Source organism: Ochotona princeps, chromosome 22 (genome assembly GCF_030435755.1).
Source record: "Ochotona princeps isolate mOchPri1 chromosome 22, mOchPri1.hap1, whole genome shotgun sequence".
Classification (NCBI taxonomy): Eukaryota; Metazoa; Chordata; class Mammalia; order Lagomorpha; family Ochotonidae; genus Ochotona; species Ochotona princeps.
Genome location: NC_080853.1, coordinates 17,541,329 through 17,561,957, shown reverse-complemented (window position 1 = coordinate 17,561,957; position 20,629 = coordinate 17,541,329). Strand labels below are relative to the sequence as shown.

At 47.8% G+C, this 20,629-nt stretch overlaps 1 protein-coding gene across 11 annotated transcripts in view; it reads right to left on the bottom strand.

Annotated features, from left to right (window-relative positions):
* Positions 1 to 18,709, bottom strand: part of NCOA6 (nuclear receptor coactivator 6) — an 86,992-nt gene extending 68,283 nt beyond the window's left edge. For 7 of the 11 annotated variants that reach the window (XR_009247477.1, XR_009247476.1, XM_058679788.1 and 4 more), the window contains exons 1-2: positions 18,461 to 18,708; positions 336 to 403 (exon numbers count right to left, since the gene is read on the bottom strand). The gene's annotated coding sequence lies outside the window, so the exon portion shown is untranslated. Of the gene's footprint in view, positions 1 to 335; positions 404 to 18,460 lie in introns of all 11 variants that reach the window. The other 4 variants (XM_058679793.1, XM_058679794.1, XM_058679796.1 and 1 more) reach the window with 3 other exon arrangements.
* Between the last annotated feature and the right edge of the window lie 1,920 nt (positions 18,710 to 20,629).

Below are 20,629 nucleotides of genomic sequence, written 5' to 3'. Positions count from 1 at the left end.
TCTTCTCCAGAATCATGGACAGTGGAGAAACCTGCTGGTTCATCTTTGTATCTTTTCTAAGTACTTTCCAGGAAATCAGTGAGTCATATTACACACATTCAACATAACTGATGAAGACATAACTTAATTTCCATTTATTAAGCCTTTGTTAATTTACAGTCAGTTTGGATCCAACTACATGTGAAATGCAGCTTGCCAAAGCAAAATATCCTATAGATATAAAGATCAAAATTCCTTATTTTTAAGAAGTCTATTTCTATATAATCATCCATTTAAGTGGAAACCAAGTCTTTTATAAATCAAACTTGTATTTGTATTCTATAGAATTGACAGACCTGTTTAAGAACTCTGACAACTCTCAGAAAAAAGAGTCAGTGGGACCCCTCTCCATTCCTCCCAGGACCTAGACAAAAAGGAAAATGGGCAGAGGGGAAGAGAAGCATCAGAAGACAAGACTCACCATACGTCCAACAAAGCCATCCTGAGTACATCCGCGTGAGCAGCCGGATTCCTTCTCTCTACCACTGTTTCTGCTAATTTAATTCTAGAAAGAGTTGTCAAAGGGAGGAGATAATCTAGTTTCTAGTTCAGTGGATTTTAACAAAAAAAGCTTATTAATCAATCACCAAGGAACCTCAAAGTATTTTCAAAATTGTCTCAGTATTGGTCATATAAATGTGTTCATTTTATGATTATCTTTGACTTGTGCACTTCATGTGTTAAACTTCAATTAAAACATTAAACAAAAAACAGACAGTTTTTTTGAGTTCATCTGATCTGGGCTGAGTCCCTGAAAGAATCCAAATTGGTATCAGAAATAGAGTCCCATAATGGCTACATGATTGCCCTCGGTCACGGATTCAGTTAGCTACAAACTAGTCCTTCTAGTTATTTTCACATTTTCTGTTGCAAAACTGTAACTATACTGATAACACTATACCTTAAAACTAAATATTTACTCTCTTACTTACATTCTAAATACATTAAAATAATAGCATTAAAAAAAAAAAAAGGCAGGGGCCCAGTGCAGCAGTTTAGTGGCTAAAGTCCTTGCCTTGCATGTGCCGCAGGTATCCCACATGGATGCTGGCTCGAGTCCTGGCAGCCCTGCTTCCCATCCAGCTCCCTGCTTGTGGCCTGGGAAAGCAGGAGAGGATGACCCAAAGCCTTGGGACCCTGAAAAGGCTTCTGGCTCCTGGCTTTGGATCGGTGTAGCTCCAACTGTTGCGGCCACTTGGGGAGTGAATCAACAGATGAAATATCTTCCTCTCTGTCTCTCCTCTTCTTTGTATATGTGACTTTCCAAGAAAAATAAAATAAATCTTTAAAAATGTATAAATAAAAGACCCCCATATTTTAGAAAAAAGCAAATAAAATGAATAGAAAACACAGATGTCCTGTGTTCAACCTTGTACACTATTTCAACTGTTGCACCACCCATATAAGAAAATTAAATAAAGCCTAATGGTCACACAACCATTCACTGACCTCAATATCTATTTCTCTTAATGGTCTCAATAAGGACTTATATCAAGTTATTAACAGCAACACTAACTAGGTAAATATTCAGAATAGACTAACACTATATTTTTAAATGTTTATTTCTTATTTGAAAGGCAGAGAGCAAGCGAGCTTCCATACTCTAATTCACTCCCCAGATGTTCACAACAGCTGGGACTGGACGAGAGCCAGGCCAGCGCATGAAGCCAGCAACCCCATGCAGACCTCCTGTGGGTGACAGGGACTCTGGTACTTGAGCCATAACCTGCTGCCTCCCAGGATGTGCATGCACAGGAAGGTGGCTAAATGTGTACAGAAATCCCTCATAATTTTTTAAAATTTATTTTCGATGATGTTTATATAATTTAGAAGGATACGTGCCCAATGTGGACCACTGATTAGGGTGGGAAGGATCAAGAAAGAGAGGGAAATGCATGAGAAAATTGTTTCCATTCTTTTTTTCTTCCTGTATCGGGGGTAGGAGGAAGAAAGAGGAGAGGGTCGCTCCCAGCAGCCAAATACATCAGTATCCGGGGTTGGGGGATGGCCACTCGATGCCATCCTAGGATCCCCCATGTGGAGCAAGTTTCAGGAGTACTGCTTGATTGGTTTCAATGGTTCTGAGATACCGTTGATTTCATTACTCCAAGAATGAAGAAATCCTTCCGAAGTGCATTGGTTGGTATAGTCCACCCTAGTTTCCACTCACCCAGATATTTGCTGTTAAAGCTTGGCTGGGAGAGTTGCCCAAACTGTTCTGCCCTTCATTTTCTGCTATGGTACTAGCAGGCCCCAATGGACTGCCACATCCCCCATGCGCATCTGCGCATACCATCAACTACACCGTCTTCAGCAACTGAGGCCCAGTTCTGATTCATGCACTCTATGGTCAGAACACACATCCTACAATTCTCCCTGTACTGAGTCCAGTAGTTCAGTTGTAGGGGTCTCCAAAGTAACCTCATCTGACTCCTGTGTATGTACCCGATACAGGGTCCAGCTCAGTCCGTCACCCATATCAGCCTACACACCCTGGTAGTTGCAATTGCGGGGTCAGCTCTGTCTCTAGCCCTGTCTTGTACACAAACCAATGGATGCTGCGGCCTAACCCAACCCTGACCACCACACACTCAGCCCTCATGTACACCAATGGGAACTGCAGCCAGTTGGAGTGACCCCCAATAACTCCCACCAGGCCCACCCCTCGCCCTGGTTCCTGTGCAGACCAATATGTGCAGCAGACTGATCTGGTCTATCCCACATTCCATTCAGCTCTTTTACACACCAATGGGTGCTGCAGCCTAGCTCAGCCCTACCAACCCCACTATCCAGCCTATACTTACGCTGGTGGGTGCTATAGGTTCACCCTTGTTCTCATGTTCACTGGTGGGAGCTGCAGCCCATTCACACTTTCCTTACTAGGCCCACTCCCAGCTCTGGATCTTGCACTTCCCAGTTAGTTCTGCAGTCTAGCCTGCGAGGAATTGCTCCCATTCCTAGCACTTGCCAGCTGATGCTAAGGCAAAGTCAAACCAGTCTATACTTACTTTGGCTCATGCATGCACCAGTGGATATGGTTGCTTAGCTCAGCCTGGCTCTCCCCCTAAACCAGCCCACAAGGGCCAATGGTGTTGCAGCCCTGCCCAGCCTAGCCTGCCCTCTGTGCCAGTTCTCAAGCTCATAAGCAGCAGCAGTGGCCAAGCAGGGGAGTCCATGCTGCCCTCCTGCTAGGCTCTCCCCTTTCTTCACCCTCTCATGTGTGCTGGTGGGTGCTGTGGTCCAGCCTGGCATAACCTGCTTCATCTCATCATATGATGGTGGGTGTTGCAGCCTAGCCCAGTCCAGCAAGGCCCCAGTCCCAGCCCTAATGTGAACTAGCTGGTATTGTAGCCCAACCAGACCTGTCCTGCACCCCATCCTGATTCTCTTATCTGCCAATGGATGTTGTGAACTGGACAGCCTAGCTCACCCCCAGACCTGACCCACAAGTCAGGGGTGTCCTCACAGCTTCCCTAACAGGCTCACCTCCCCCACAGCCAGGACTTACTTGTGCTGCTGGATGCTGTGACCCAGTCTGGCGTTTCTTGCCCGGTCTGGCATGTCTCACCCCACCTCAGCATTCACCACCAGGTGCTGCAGCCTGGCTCAGCCTGGTCTGTCCCCAATCCCAGCTCATGCTGACAAGTACTACAGCCTAGCCCAGCATGGACAACCCCCAGTCCTGGCTCTATTGTGAATTGGCTGGTGCTGTGATCCAATCCAGTCTGTCCTGTACTCCGTACTGCACATGGACCAGAGGGTATTATGAACTGGCCCAGGCTGGCTCTCCCACAAATCTGACCCACATGTATGCTGGCAGGTATCATAACTTGGCCTGGTCGGGGTGGCTCCCAGACTTGGTTCTTGTGCTTACCTGCAGGATGTGTCCTGACAAAGAAGTTTCCCAAGTTCCTGTATTGGCCCTCCCAGTGGCAGATCTCATGCACACCAGTGGGTTCTTGGCTTAGCCTGACCTAACCTAACTTCTATCCTGGCAGGTACAGTGGCCTTACCTAACGGGCCCATACTTCATTACTTCATTCAGACTCATACTATTGGGTGCTACAGCCAACGATGCCTGCCCCACCCCCAGACCCAGCTCTTGCATGGTTCAGTGGGTGCTGAAACCTAGCCCAGCCTATTCTACACCTACCATGGCTCTTGCAAGCATCAGTGGGTGCTGCAGTACAGACCAATCTGGCACACCCCCAGACCCAATCCACGCCCATCCATGCCAAGGTATACCGCAGCCATGTCCAGCCCAGTTTGCTGCCACTATTCCAGCTCTCACTCTCACCAGCAGGAACAACCTAGCAGGGGCATACCTTTAGCTCCCCAAGTAGGTTCACTCCCAGCCACAGATCTTGAGCATGCCGGCGGTTGCTCTAACCCAGCCTGGCATAGCCCATCTCCCGACTTTGCCATGAGATGCTGCAGCCTGGCCTGGCCCAGCCCACCCCCAGTACCAACTCTTGCTGGTGGGTGCTGCAGCCTAGCCTTGCCCAGTCTGCCCCATCACTGGCTTTCATGCAAACTTGTAGGTGTGGTAACCTATCCCAGTATGACCCACAATCCATCCTGTCTCCTGAGTGCTGGCAGATATTGTAGCCCGGTCTGCCCAAAAACCTTATTCCTGGGTGCACCTATGGGTGTTACAGTCTGGACCAGCCTGGTCTGTTCCCAACCCTTGTACCCACAAGCAAACCAGTGGAAACTTCAGTTCCACATGGGAAGCCCACATATCCCCTACAGAATTTGCCCCTAGACCTGGTTCTCTTGCATGCTGGTTAGTGTCATGGCCCAGCCCTGTTCTGACACTCACTGGTGGGTACTGTGATCTAGCCCTGCCAGGTGGGCCCCTAGCCCTAGCTTTAGTATGTGCCAGTGGGTGGTGGTCAGTGGTGGTCAATGTTAACTAGCATTGTGGCAGCTGCATTAGTCTAACCCAGAAAGGTCCTCCAGCTTTCCCCCTTCAAACAACTTGGCCTCAGCCTCTTCACTTACTTCACTTCACTTATCAGCAAAAGTCCCACAGAAGTCATTCCTCACATGCAATGTACTCCGCAGCGGTCCCACTCCCACACATGCCATATCCCATTCCCCAATCAATCCACAGCCCCTGCGCCCATGAGCACATGGGTTCCCCAGCCTGGTCTTCTGGCAGGGTGGTATGCTGGTCTGGAGTCCTGCCTGCCCACCTGAGATCCCAGAGCCAGTCCTCTGGTACAAGTGCCAGCCTGGGACCCCACTCCTCTGCCCACCCAGGCCTCAAGCATGCTTGGGAGTTTCCAGGCCTGCTCCACAGGGCCCCAGTGTAAGTTCTCAAGCCCCTGGAGGCTGCCTAGGCACTGCTGCGTTGGAAGCAAGGGGACTTTGTCCTTCAAATTTTCCAAACTACTATAATTTAAATACTTTTAATGGATATATTTGTTAAACCATCTGTCACCAGATTTCTACTATGTCCCAGACACTCTGCTAGGCACTTTCCTAAAGCTGCTTAAAAACAAAATTGCATAGAAACAGGCTCTGCAGGGTCGAGGAAGTGGTTAACATGCCAACTGGGATGCCTGCATTCCCTTACTGGAGTAGGGGAGTTCAAGCCTTGCCTCTACTCTAGCTTCCTGCTAATGCATATGTTTGGAGGTAGCAGATGACAGTTCAAGTTACTTGGTCCCTGCCACTCACACAGGAGACCTGGATTGAGTTCCTGGTCTACCCAGCCCCAGCTGTTGCAAATATCTGGAGAGTGAACCAGTGGATGGGAGACCTCTGCCTGCCAGTGTGTTTGTCTGCTTTTCAAATAAATAAAAAAAGTTAAATAGCCATATAGTTTTAAATTAAACATTTTAGAGTCAGTCATGTGGCACTTAAAAGGGTCTAAATAATTAAATGTAAACTATTAAAGATGACTTCCTTGGCATCGTCAGCATCATACCCAATCTTACCTTTCCTACATGGAAACTTCATCCAGGTCTCCCATGTGGGTGCAGGGACTCAAAGACTAGGTCATTCTCTGCTGCTCTGCCAGCCTCTCTAGCAGGGACCTGGATTGGAAGTAGAGCATCCAGGATTCAAACTGGTACCCATATAGGATGCTGGAGCCACAGGTGGTAGCTTAATCTGCTAACTCATGGCACCCGCCTCATCATTTCAAAATTTTTGCAGTTCTATCCTGCTCCTACACACTGCTCGCTCAATGATAAAAAATGTCACAAACCCAGCAATCAGGGCCCCAACAAACTACCTGACTTCATCTCCACAACTGCTCAGGACACCAGTTTATAGGCTTTCTCACTCTTTCATTATCACATTCCTCATACTTTCTTATGTCCTTCATTCCCTTGGTTTTCTTCTTTACCTTACTTGCTGCGATATTACCCTTGTATTTAACTAGCAAATTCTATTTCTATGTATTTAATCCTTCATTTACTTGAGAAGCAGAGAGACAGGGAGAAAGATGGTTCATTCTGGAGGGGCTGTGCCAAGACCAAAGCTGGGGAACCAGGAATTTAATTGAGATATCCCTCGTGGGTGGCAGGAACACAAGTGCTTGAGTTATCACTGTTGCCTCCCAGGGAAGCCAGCATCAAGAGCTGTTACTGAATCCAGTATTAAATGCAAGCGCTCCATCCAGAAAGATATGCAAGGCATCTCAACTGGTATCTTAACTACTAAGCTAAATGTCCACTAATATTTAGTAAATTGCTTTCTTTTTAAAATTTTTATTTACTTATTTCTCATCTAATTGGGAAGGAAGAGAGATTCTCCATCTGCTGGTATGCTTCCCAAATGCCCATAACAACAGTAGTGTTGTTGCCACGTATTTGGCAAAGACTCAAGTCCTTAAGCCATGCAGCACCTGATGCCTCCCAGGATGTGCATTAACAGAAAGCTGGATCAGAAGGGAAGGAGCTAGGATTTGAACCACGCATTCTGAAGCTACATCTTAACTGCTGCACAAATCTCCACCTGTTGGACAAATTTTAATATAATATTTCTGTGTCATCTGCAACGTCATCAGTTATAGAATGAGTTTGGTTCCTAGAACAGCTAAGCAAAGGTCCTAATCCTCAGTACCTTAGAATGTGACCTGATTTGGAAATAGAGTCACTGCAGATGTAATTACTTATGAAGCCACGAGAAGGGTGGGCTTTCAATGCAGTATGACTGATATTTTAAGAGGAAAATGTAGACACCCACGCACCCAAAGACACACACACAGAGAATGTAATGTAACAACACAGGTGGAGATCAGAGCAATGAGGCTACAAGCTTAGAAGCCCTGATATTATCAGCACCGAGGACGAGGGCCCAGCGGCGTGGCCTAGCAGCTAAAGTCCTTGCCTTGAACGCCCCAGGATCCCATATGGGCGCCGGTTCTAATCCCGGCAGCTCCACTTCCCATCCAACTCCCTGCTTGTGGCCTGGGAAAGCAGTCGAGGACGGCCCAAAGCCTTGGGACCCTGCACCCGCGTGGGAGACCTGGAGGAAGCTCCAGGCTCCTGGCTTTGGATCAGCTCAGCTCTAGCCATTGCAGTCACTTGGGGAGTGAATCAGTAGACAGAAGATCTTTCTCTCTGTCTCCCCTCCTCTCTGTATATCTGACTTTCCAAGAAAAATAAATCTTTTTTTTTTTTTTCAATGATTTAGAAACTACCTACTTCACTGGGTTATTGTCAGGATTAAGTAAAATGTTACTGGTAAGAATACTTGGTAGGGGCAGATGAGGCTTACCTCACTCTGCCACAATACCCACCCCAGTTTTATTTTTAAAATAAGGAAGCTGTAACATGAAGAAAGTATGCAATTTGTCCAGGGTCACAAAACTGACAACCAGCAGAGCCAGAATTAGGATTTCAGAAGTCAACAAAAGGAGCCCCATGCAAAAAATGGAGTGGGATCAATGGTTATCAATGGGGACAAAAATCAAGCCATACTTCATCTCCCATGGGAATCAATACTAGAGGTAGAGGTAGTGTAGTGAGTTAGGCTACCACTGGTGACATCAGCATTCCACATTGCTCCCATCCATCTTCCCCTTAATGGATCTTGGGAGGCAGGATGGCTCAAGTGCTCAGGCTCTTACTACCAACATGGGAGACCTAGACAGAGTTCTGGACTCCTGGCTTTAGCTTAGCTGTTACAGGCACTGGGAAAGTAAACTCGTGGACCGAAGATCTCTCATTGATGTCTCTCTATCTTTCAAATAGATTAAAATAATTTAAAAACCAAAACTTTTTAAAAGGATACATTCTAGATGGATCAGAGATAGAAACATTAATTGAAAAAGAACTAGCAATCTCGAGAATATAAAGAATAACCCTGGGGTTGGCACTGTGGCATAGCAGGTAAAACCACTACCTGAAACACTGGTATTCCACACTGGTGCCTTATGTTCCAGTTGTTCCACTTCTGATCCAGTTCCATTCTAATGGCCTGGGGAAAACCGTGAAAGATGACCCAAGTGTTTGGGCCCCTGCCACACAGGTAGGGGATCTAGACGAAGCTCCTGGCTCCTGGCTAGGGTTTGGCCAGGCCCAGCACTGGGTCATTTTGGATATCTAGAGTAAACCAGCAGATGGAAGAGGTTTCTCTCTGTAAACCTGACTTCCAAATACATAAATCCTTCAAAATAAAAAGAATAACTTCAAAATCTCAAATTCAAAGATTGATACGTTTGACTACTTCAAAATTTAGAATTTTTGGCACTGTGGCACAGCACATTAAGCTGCTCCCTGCAGTGCCAGCACCCCATCTGGGTACTAGTTTAAGTCCTGGTTGCTCCATTTCCATTCCAGCTCCCTGCTAGTGCATCTGGAAAAGCAGAGGGAGACGGTTCAAGTGCTCGGATCCCCACACTCACATGGGACACCCAGAAGCAGCTTCTAGTTCCTCCCTTCAGCCTTTCTCAGCCCTGTCTGTTTTAGCCATGTAGGCATGGAAGATATTCTCTTTCTCTTCTCTCTCTGTCTCTGAGAATTCAAAACTTTTAGGGACAGTGTGGTGGTATAACAAGCTAATCCTCCACCTGTCAGCACCAGCAACACATATGCATGCCAGTTCGTGCCCTGGCAGCCCCACTTCCCATCCAGCTCCCTGCTTGTGGCCTGGGAAAGCAGTCTAGGACGGCCCAAAGCCTTGGGACCCTGCACTCATGTGGAGGACCTGGAGGATACTCCTGGCTTCTGGTCTTGGTTTGGTTCAGCTCTGGCCATTTTGGCTATTTGGGGAGAAAACCAGCAGATGGAAGGTCTTCCTTTCTTCCTCTCTCTCTAAATCTGAACTACCTTTCCAATAAAAATAAATAATCTTTTTTAAAAGAAATTAGAACAGACAGTTATGGCAGCACAATGGTAGAGTTAACAAAAGTGAACCAGTGTATGGAAGATCGATCTCTCTCTCCCTCTCTCCTCTTTCCCTCTATAACTTTGACTTCCAAGTAAAATAAAATAAATCTTTAAAAATTTTCAAAACTTTTTTTTAAAGACACCCAGATTTCAAAAACAAGCAAATCAAGAGCAGACATCTATAATACATATAAAACAAAGGGTTAAAAATTGTAAATTAGAAAGAAATCTTTGAATTGAACTAATGGTAAAAACAAACCCCAATTGGGTCTATGCTGTGGAAAGCAGGCACCACCACAGTTATAACCCCTCAAACAGTGGACCTTGTCACCAGTGACCAGTATAAAATATTTAGGTCCATATTATGCTACAGTTCCATGAAGCATGGGGGATTCAGCCAGAGGAACAGAGCCTGTCTGGTTATTTTCCACAGTGGAAAAAGTAGATGGCAAATCAGAGGTTGAACAACCAACATTTACACCCATAAATACCAGGTTGGTAAAAGCTGGTCCGTCACAACTACTCAAATCTGCCATTGGTAGCCTCCATGGACAATATATAAAGAAATCAATGTAATGTTGCAACGGAACTTTAATTATAAAAACACACAATGGGGGCCCAGCGGCGTGGCCTAGTGGCTAAAGTCCTCGCCTTGAAAGCCCCAGGATCCCATATGGGCGTCGGTTCTAATCCCGGAAGCTCCACTTCCCATCCAGCTCCCTGCTTGTGGCCTGGGAAAGCAGTCGAGGATGGCCCAATGCATTGGGACCCTGCACCCGCGTGGGAGACCCGGAAGAGGTTCCTGGTTCCCGGCTTTGGATCGGCGTGTACCGGCCCGTTGCAGCTCACTTGGGGAGTGAAACATCGGACGGAAGATCTTCCTCTCTGTCTCTCCTCCTCTCTGTATATCTGACTTTGTAATAAAATAAATAAATCTTTAAAAAACACACACACACACAGTGGGCTACTATTCAGAGCAATTGATGGCTTTAGTACAATCCTTAACATATCAAAGACATTCTTCATGGAAACAGAAAAAAATTAATTCATATGGTACCACAAAGACCCCAAATAGACAAAGCAATTCCGAACAGAAGGAACAAAGGCATCACAACACCTGACGTCAAAATACACTCCAAAGCTGTCACAACCAAAACAGCACAGCACTGAAGTAAAACCAGACACAAAGACCAACCTCTGTGAAATAAATGCATGCATTTACAGCCAACTAAGTTTCAACAAAGGCTCCAAGAACACACATTGGGGAAAGAAGAGTCTCTTCAACAAACATTACTGGGGAAAATAGATACCCATACGCAGAGGAATGAAACTACATCCCACTCTTTCACCATATATAACTATCAAATCAAAATATATTAAGGATGTGAATATTAAGACCCAAATATAAGAAACCACTAGAAAAGAACATAAGGGAAATGATTCCAGACATGGGTCAAATGCTTTTTTATTACAACCCCAAAAGCAAAAGCAACAAACAAAAATAGACAAAGGGACCACATTAAACTAAAAGCCTCTGCACTGCAGAGGAAATGAGCAAAACAGTAAAGAGGCAACCTGTAGAATGGGTAAAAATATTTGAAAATGCTTCTTCCAACAAATAATGAAATATTCAGAATACCTAAGGAACTCATCCAACTCAACAGCAAAAAAAAAAAAAAAAAAAAAAAAAGGCAAAGGACAAATATTTCGCAAAAGAAATACAAATGGCTAACAAGCATATGAAGGAATGGTCAGCACCACTCATCATCAGAGAAATAAAAATGACTACCACAGGGAGCTACCATTTCACTCCAATCAGAATGGCTCTCTCTTACCAAAAGGTTAAAAAAGTAACAAATGCTGACAAGGACACAAACAGGAATTTCCATATACTGCTGGCAGAATGCAAATTAGTACAGTCATAATGGAAGCCCGGATGAAGCTTCTGGCTCCCGGCTTTGGCCGTGGCACAGCCCCAACTTCAGCCACAGCCACTGTGGTCACTTTGGGATTGAACCAGAAGATAGAAGATCTCCCTCTGTAACTCCAATATTCAAATAAGTCTTTCAAAAAATAAAGACAGTGAATTGTTAACCATAGTCATCCTATGTTACTAATCACTAAAACTTCTTCCTCCTAACTGAAATTTTATACCATGAATCAATCTCTTCCCATCCCCTCCTCAGTATGCTCCCCAGCCTCTGGAAACCACAATTTTACTCCTTACTTCTATGAGACCTACTTATCTAGCTTCTATGTGTGAATGACAGCATGGATTATTTGTTTTTCTGTGCCTAGCTTACTGCACCTAACTAATGTCTTCTAGGCTTATCTGTGCTGCTACAAACAATAAGACCTGCTTTTTTCATGGATAATATTCTCTTGTGCATGTATGCAGTATGGGTTTTTTCTTTTTATCCATTTTGCATTTTGCTATTGGGAATAGTGTTGCTATAAACACAGGAGTACATATATCCCTATGAAATACTAATTTCCTTTCCTTTAGATTTATACTTTGGGATTATCAAATCAAATAGCATTAAAAAAAAAACAAGTCAGTTAAAGAGAGAGGGAGAGACAGAGAAAGGAAGACCTTCCACCCACTGGTTTACTCCCCAGATGGCTGCAATGGTCTCTTGGGGCCAGGTGGAAGCCAAGAGCCGGCAGCTCCATCTGGGACGCCCATGGGGGTGATAGAAGCCCAAACACTTGGGTCATTCACAAGCAGCTGGATCAGAAGTGCAGCAGCAGGGACACAAACCAATGCCCAAAAGTGATGCCAGCGTAGCACGTGGAGGATTTACCTACAACAACACAATTTCTGGCCCCATCAAATGGCATTTCTATTTCTAGTTTATTTTATTTTAAAGATTCACTTATTTTCAAGGCAGATGAGAGGAGGAGGAGAGACAAAGAGCGAGATGTTCTATCTGCCAGTTCACGCCTCAAATGGCGGGAACACCAGCTGGAAGCAAGACACCAGAAACTCAATTCTGGTCCCCTATGTGGGTGGCAGGGACTCAACTACTTCACCTACCGCCTGCTGCCTCCCAGGGCACACATCAGATTCTAAGCAGCTGGAAGCTGGGGCCCCCTGGGGACTCAGACCTAAGCACTGCAGTGTCAGATGGAGGCATTTTAACTGCTGGGCCAAATGCGTTCATACACAATAAATGTTTTTCCAACAGAAGAGATGTCTGATGGAAGGAATAGTTTTTCAGGTTTTTTTTTTTTTTAAGATTTATTTATTTATTTGGAAGACAGCATTACAGAGGGAAAGGAAGAAACAAGCATCTTACAACACCTGGGTTATCTCCCAGATGGTCGCAATAGCTAGGCCCTGGGGAAGGGAGAAGACAGCCTTCCCTCTGTGGGAGCCTTCTGAGTCTCCCATGTGGGTATGGGGGCCCAAGAACTTGGCTCATCTTCTGTTGCTTTCCCAGGTTTCCCACTGCTTTCCTGCTACATTATCAGGAAGCTGGATCAAGTGGAGCAGCTACAACATAAACTGGCGCCCATATGGAATAACAGCTCCACAGGCAGAGGCTTAGCCTACTAAGCCCTGAAGTAGATCCTTTTTTTTATTATTTATTTTATTTTTATTGGAAAGTCAGATGTACAGAGATGAAGAGAGACAGAGAGGAAGATCTTCCATCCATTGATCCACTCCTCCAAGCGGTTGCAACAGCCAGAGCTAAGTCAATCTGAAGTCAGGAGCCTGGAGCCTCTTTCAGGTCTTCCATGTTGGTGCAGGGTCCCAAGGCTTTGGACCATCCTCGACTGCTCGAGTGTAGCTTTCCCAGGCCACAAGCAGGGAGCTGGATGGGAAGCAGAACTGCTGGGATTAGAACTGGCGCCCATATGGGATCCCTGCACATGCGAGGCAGGGAGGGACTTTAGCCACTAGGCTACTGCGTCGGGTCCCAGAAATAAATATTTTTTTAAAAAAGGTTTTTTTGCATCAAAATAAACTGATAGTTTAAATTTTATTTTCCAGGAGTTTTTCTTTTTTAATATTAATGTTTTTAAGATTTATTCATTTTATTACAGCCAGATATACACAGAGGAGGAGAGACAGAGAGGAAGATCCTCTGTCCGATGATTCATTCCCCAAGTGAGCCGTAACAGGCCGATGCGCCGATCCGAAACCGGGAACCTGGAACCTCTTCCAGGTCTCCCACGTGGGTGCAGGGTCCCAATGCATTGGGCCGTCCTCGACTGCTTTCCCAGGCCACAAGCAGGGAGCTGGATGGGAAGTGGAGCTGCCGGGATTAGAACTGGCGCCCATATGGGATCCCGGGGCTTTCAAGGCGAGGACTTTAGCTGCTAGGCCATGCCGCCGGGCCCAATATTAATTTTTTAATTTGAGAAGCAGATTTACAGAGAGAAGGAGACACAGAGATAGACCTTCTCTCTGTTGGTTCATTCCCCAAACAGCCACAACAGCCAGAGCTGAGCTGATCTAAAGTCAGGGAGCCAGGAACAACTTCTAGGTCTCCCACGGGGGGCCCAAGGACATGTGCCATCCTCTGCTGTTTTCCCAGACCTTAAGCAGGGAGCTGGACTGGAAGTGGAGCAGCCGGGACTGAACTGGCACACCCATATGTGATGCTGACACTTGGAGATGGAATAGCCTGTTGAGCCACCACACCGGCCCCTTTCCAGGAGCTTCTCTCTATATAAAGACTTATTTATTTGAAAGGCAGAATTACAGAGAGCAGGAGAGACACACACATACAGGTATCTTCCATTCACTGGCTCACTTCCTAGATGGCACTTAACTGACAGAGGGTCAGGGACGCAGGCCAACTTCCACTGCTTTCCAAGGCCATTAGCAGAGAGCTAGACAAGAAGCGGAGCATCGGCACGACAGTGTACTGGTTAAAGTCCTCATCTTGCACGCGCCGAGATCCCATATGGGCGCTGGTTCTAATCCTGGCAGCCCCACTTCCCATCCAGCTTCGTGCTTGTGGCCTGGGAAAGCAGTCAAGGATGGCCTAAAGCCTTGGGACCCTGCACCCGCGTGGGAGACTGGGAAGACACTCCTGGCATCTGGCTTTGGATTGGCTCAGCTCTGGCCATGGCAGCCGCTTGGGGAGTGAACCAGCAGGTGGAAGATCTTCTTCCCTGTCTCTCTTCCTCTCTGTATATCTGCCTTTCCAATAAAAATAATAAATAAATCTTTAAAAAAAGAAGAAGCAGCAGCAGCGGCAGCACTCATATTGGATGCTGGCATCACAGGCAACAAGCTTATCTTGTGGCACCAGGCTGGTCCCTTCCAGAAGCTTTCTGGAACCAAAAGGAACCCAGAACTCCATCTAGGTCTCCCATGTAGGTGCCAGAGGCCAAAGAACCTGGGTCATCTTGCACTACTTTCTAAATTACACTAGCAAAGAGCAGGATTAGAAGCAGAGCAGCTAGGACTTGAACCAGCACTCGGATACAGGATGCTGGTGTTGCAGGTGGTAGTTTAGATTGCTGTGCTACAACACCAGTCCTGAGGGCTGATTTTTTTTTTTTAATTTTTATTGAAAAGTCAGATATACAGATAGGAGGAGAGACAGAAAGATTCTCTGTCCAACGACTCACTCCCCAAAGTGACCGTAATGGCCAGAGCTACACTGATCTGAAGCCAGAAACCAGGAGCCTCCTCTGGGTCTCCCACATGGGTGCAGGGTCCAAGGTTTTGGGCCATCCTCTCCTGCTCTCCCAGACCACAGGCAGGGCTCTAGATGGGAAATGGGGCCGCCAGGACGTGAACTGGTGCCCATATGGGATCCCTGCACGTGCAAGGGGAGGACTTCAGCTGCTAGGCTATCATGCCAGGTCCTTCATTTTCTTTTTTAAAGATTTACTTTTATTATAAAGGCAGAGTTTCAGACAGAGAGAGTGAAGGAGAGACAGGGATCTTCCATCTACTGGTTCACTCCCTAAATGGCCACCACTGCTGGAGTTGAGCCAAACCAAAGCCAGGAGCCTCTTTGGGGTCTCTCACATAGGTACAGGGCCCAAGGACTTGAGCCATCTTCAGCTGCTTTCCCAGGTCATAAACAGGAATCTGGATCAGAAGTGGAATTGCCCGGACTTGGCATATGGGATACCAGCACTGCAGGCGGAGGCTTAGTGTGTTATGCCACTGTGCTGACCCCAAGGTCTAATTTCTTAATGTGGTAATAAAGATGCACACACACACACACACACACACATATATATACACACAAACTAGTTTGTATTAGTTATCACAATTTGTACATGTTGATAACTATGTCTCAGTATAACTGATTTTCTGTGTCACTTAATACACTTTATGCAAGTAAAAATAGTATTCTAAGAGGTTCCGTAAGATTTACCAGCTATTGGGCCCGGCGGCGTGGTCTAGCGGCTAAAGTCCTCGCCTTGAAGGCCCCGGGATCCCATATGGGCGCCGGTTCTAATCCCGGCAGCTCCACTTCCCATCCAGCTCCCTGCTTGTGGCCTGGGAAAGCAGGAGAGGACGGCCCAATGCTTTGGGACACTGCACCCGTGTGGGAGACCTGGAAGAGGTTCCAGGTCCCGGCATCGGTTTGGCGCGTACCGGCCCGTTGCGGCTCACTTGGGGAGTGAAACATCGGACGGAAGATCTTCCTCTCTGTCTCTCCTCCTCTCTGTATATCCGGCTTTTCAGTAATAATAAAATCTTAAAAAAAAAAAAAAAAAAAAAAAGATTTACCAGCTATTAAAGCGGCCCACGCCATAGATAAGGTCAGGCCTTCTGCATTAGAAAGATCCAGAACAAATGGATTTTGTTTTATAGATACTATAAATGCCTTTATCACCTTTTTGTTTAAAGCCCTTTTTTGACTACAGGGGACCCCCCCACACACCTATTCTGTTTGGCCCTTTCTGCTTTTTGTTTGCTTTTTTATTGGAAAGGCAGATTTACAGAGAGAAGGAGACACAGAAAAATCTTTCATCTGCTGGTTCACTCTTCAAGTGGCAACAATGACGAGAGCTAAGCCCATCCGATGTCAGGAGCCTCTTCACCATCTCTCACACGGGTGCAGGGTCCCAAGGCTTTGGGCCGTCCTCCACTGCTTTCCTAGGGCCCAAGCAGGGAGCTGGATGGGAAGTGGAGCAGGCGGGACAAGAACCAGCACCCATATGGGATCCTGGTGCATGCAAGGCAAAGATTTTAGCTACTGAGCCATCATGCCATGCCCAACCCTTGCTTTCAGTGAAAGATGATTTCAGGGCACCCCCTCACTCTGTCCCCACAATACCGAAAGCCAAGGCTAGCCAAATCTCTCTCACAAAATCGGATATTTGCATATAACCTATACATATCTTCCTGTATATTTTAAAATGTCTATGGATTACTTTTAATACCTAATACAATGTAAATCCTATGGACACAGTTGTTATACTGTATTGTTTAGAGAACAATGACAAGAAAAAATAGCCTGTGCCTGTTCAGGACTGATACAATGTATTTTTCCCAAATATTTTCAGTTAGCAATTGTTGAATCCACAGATGTGGAACCAGCAGGAACAGCCTGCCTACTGTGTAGCATGACTGACTGACAGTTTCCCTCAGGACTCTCACAATCCATGGGAACTTTGAACTCCTTCCCCACTGTAATGGAAAGTCCATTACATTTGCATGTGATAGAGACCTGGGTCTCTATCCTTGTTCATTGTTTTGGTTTGGGTTAGGGTTGGTTTGCTACAGGTGGAGGAAGAGAGGTTCACCTGTGAGGATTGTAAAGGTAATTTCTTTCCACAAATGGAGGGGCACTGACACATCAAGTAGCTGGTTGGGTAATTTTCCTCTGTAGCCCCCACCCCCCAACCTTGGTACACACTCCTCACCAAAACAAAACAGATCGTTAACAGCTCTCTGGTACATGCTGTCAGGCTTCACACTTCTCTCCCTTAAGACCATGTGGCAACCCAGGAGGCAGCACAGCAAGCCCAAACCACATGGGATCTGACAATCATGCCAAGAGCTCTGAGGCCTTGGCAGTCCTCACCTACTGACTCTTCTGCACAATTCTCACTGGCTTAAGTATTGCCTTTTTGGTGACCTCTCCAGGTGACCCTTCTCCCAAGCAGAGGGCTGCCACCCATCTTGAGAAGACACCCACCTTGGGAAGTCACCACCTCCCAACAGCCTGGTCCCTCCTTTTAAAGTTACACACACAACTCCTTAAGTTTGATGGAGGTTCTCTTTCTTCTGGTCCAACAGTTCCACTCCGCACCCCTTTCTGCTGGCCAGCTCCTGCACTCAAACCAGAGCTGTCCTTTTCTTAGCCTCATCAACTCCCCCTACTCAAATTGAGCTGGGGGAATCCTCGGAACACACAAAACTGCTTAATCCCCTGAGAGTTAACATGGGCTTCCAATTTCAGTCCCAAGACCCCAAGACTGTCCCAATTTCTCATCCATTCCCCTCCTTTTTAAAAATCAAGTTCCTTTGCCCATCCCCTGCTCTCGACAAAGCCCCGATTTGGCCCTGACAGCCTCAGCTGAGGCGCCCCCCCAACCACCCCCACTTCCTACCTGCCCGGAGGTGGGGGGGGGTTCTGAAAAGGGCGTCCACGGACCTAACACAGCTCCACGTCCTGCCATCCCCTCAGCCCAAAGATCGCCGACCCGGGTTCCATTCGGACCCAGCTTCCCTTCTGGGCGACCCTAACCAAGACACCCCGGCCCCCTCCCCCCACCAGTTTCCCCGGGGCCTGGAGCGCCACCCTGTGCAAAGCCCCTAGCCGGCCCTGCACTCCCTCAGCGCCCCGGACCCCACGTCCAGCACCCTCCCCAGCCTCGGCCGGGACCCGCCGCTCCCTCCAGCGCCCCCGCCCGCAGGCCCGGGTCCCGCTCCCCAACATGGCGACGGGACACGAGCGCGGCGGCGGCGGGCGGGGCGGCTCCGGGCCCGGGCCCGCACTCGGACCGTTGGCTGTACGATCGCCCGGCGCCATTTTCCCGCGCCGAGCCGGGGCAGCGCCTCCTCCCCGCCGGGGCCAGCCAGGCCGAGACCGCGGACACCCTCGGCGGGCCCACCCCTTACGGGCCCGCGTCGCCGTTCGCCTCACCTGAGCCACGGCCCCGGCCCTCCCGGGCGGGCCTCGGAGCGCCGGCCCGGGCCGTGCGTGCCCGCCGCCCTCCGTGCGTCCCGTCCGTCTGTCCTCGCGTGCGCCCGTCTGTCCGGCCCTAGGCGCCCGGCCGCCCGCAGCCCGACCCGGCAAGGGCCTCAGGGAGCCGGCGGCGGGGAGGGGGGAGGGGGATGGGCCGGACCGGGCCGGGGAGGGAGGGGGAGGGAGGGAGCAGAGGGAGGGAGCGCGGGAGGGGGCGGGGCGCGCCGAGGGGGGCGGGGCGCAGCCCACGTGACCCCGCGCGCGCGCCTGGAGAGCGCGTGCGGCGCGCACCCGCGCGGGACCGGGAACCCGCGGGGCTTCCCGTCTCGGATCCCGCAAGATGCGAGCGGGCCTCGCGTGGCTGTGGTGTCGTCTCCAAGCCTGCGTTTACCCCCAGCCGGCATCTCTTCATCACCGCCTGGACGTGATGTCTGCCCTACCTGTAGGATTCGGGATCTGCCTCACCTGTCAGCTTCCTGAGTTTCTGGGATTCTCTGGACCTCCTTCCTCTCTCCTTATCTGTAAAATGGGCCTGAGGGGTCTGAACACCACAACAGATGGAAGATGAGCAGGTGGATTGTACACATCGAGCCAGCCGCCCGGTCTTGTGGTCCCATCTAACACAATGGGGTCAGGGCCTTTCATGCTACAGATGCTTCTGGAAGCACACATTGAACACTTGCACTGAAGACAGGAGCCATCGCAGGCCTGCTAGCATCCACCCTGGCCCACTTCCAGCAGCCCACTCCCCACCTTCTTGTGTGGGTTTCTAAGTCAAAACTCAGATCATGAAACTCTGCTGCTTAAAGCTGTGGAATGGTTCCACGTCATTCGGAAAGAACAAGAATACCCGACTGGTGTCTTCCCCCACGTATCCATTCTTAGCACTCTCTGCCTGAGGGTTGCAACGGCAGTGACCAGTTGGATCCTTCGCTGATCGCTCCACAGGCGATGCTCCCGCTAGTTAACCTACTTAGACACGCAGATTCTGGCTCGAATATGGCTTCTCTCGAAAGCCTTTACTGGCCAGGTTCTCTGAGCATGGTGCGCTCTACACAAGAAAGAAGACCCTATGTTTGCCCAGGGCCTAGCCCAATGAATATTCCTGAATCCTAGGTAGTGCCTTGTTAGACGCTACACCCCAAAGCGGAGATACATCAAGAACCATAGGCACCCACAAGAGGGCACCCGAGACCTCTGAGTGTACAAAATTAACACCGACTGGAAGGAAAATGTTTTGACTCTTTCAAAAGTGAAGGTACTTTAGAAGGTACTTTGTGTACTTTAGAATGCAAAAATCTTACATGCATACGTAATGTTCTATCTATGCTCCTGTATTACCACCACACAAATCAAGTTATCAGTCCAGAAATTCCTTTTTGTCCCCTTCCATAGGTTTCCTCCAGAGATCAACGTTATTCTGACATCTTCCAGAGCCATAACATTGGCAGTTCTTGAATTTCATATGAACATAACCATAAGGCAGCTACTCTGTTTTTTAAAAAAAAATGATTTGATTTTATTGAAAAGATAGATTTACAGAGAGAAGGAGAAACAAAAGATCATCCATCTACTGGCTCACTCCCCAAGTGGCCACTTGGCCAGAGCTGAGCCAGTCTGAAGTGAGGAGTTTCTTCCGGGTCTCCCATGTGAGAGTAGGGTCCCAAGGTTTTGGGTAAACCTCAGCTGCTTTCCCAGGCCCCAAGCAGGGAGCTGGATGAGAAGTGGAGCAACAGGAACATGCACTGACATATAGGATCACAGCACATGAGAGGCAAGGATTTAGCAAGGCAATTACTCTTCTGTGTTAGCCTGGAACTCTGACCCACCCAAAGAGTGACTATTTGGATAATAATACAATTAATGAATTAACTGAAGTAACCTGAAACACTAAATGAAACTTTGATTCCGTCATGAGATGGGTCCAAAGAGACAGGGGTCCTGCCAAGAGCTAACCCAGAGGCTGATGTGAGTCAACCACACATCTTCAAGCCTCACAAAAACATAACAAAGCTCTGAAATTTTCCAACAACAACAACAACAACAGACATCCAATTTAAGGACAGGAGAAAGACTTGAAAGGGCATTTCTCCGCATAGCTATCAGTAGGAAATTGGCTAAATAAAC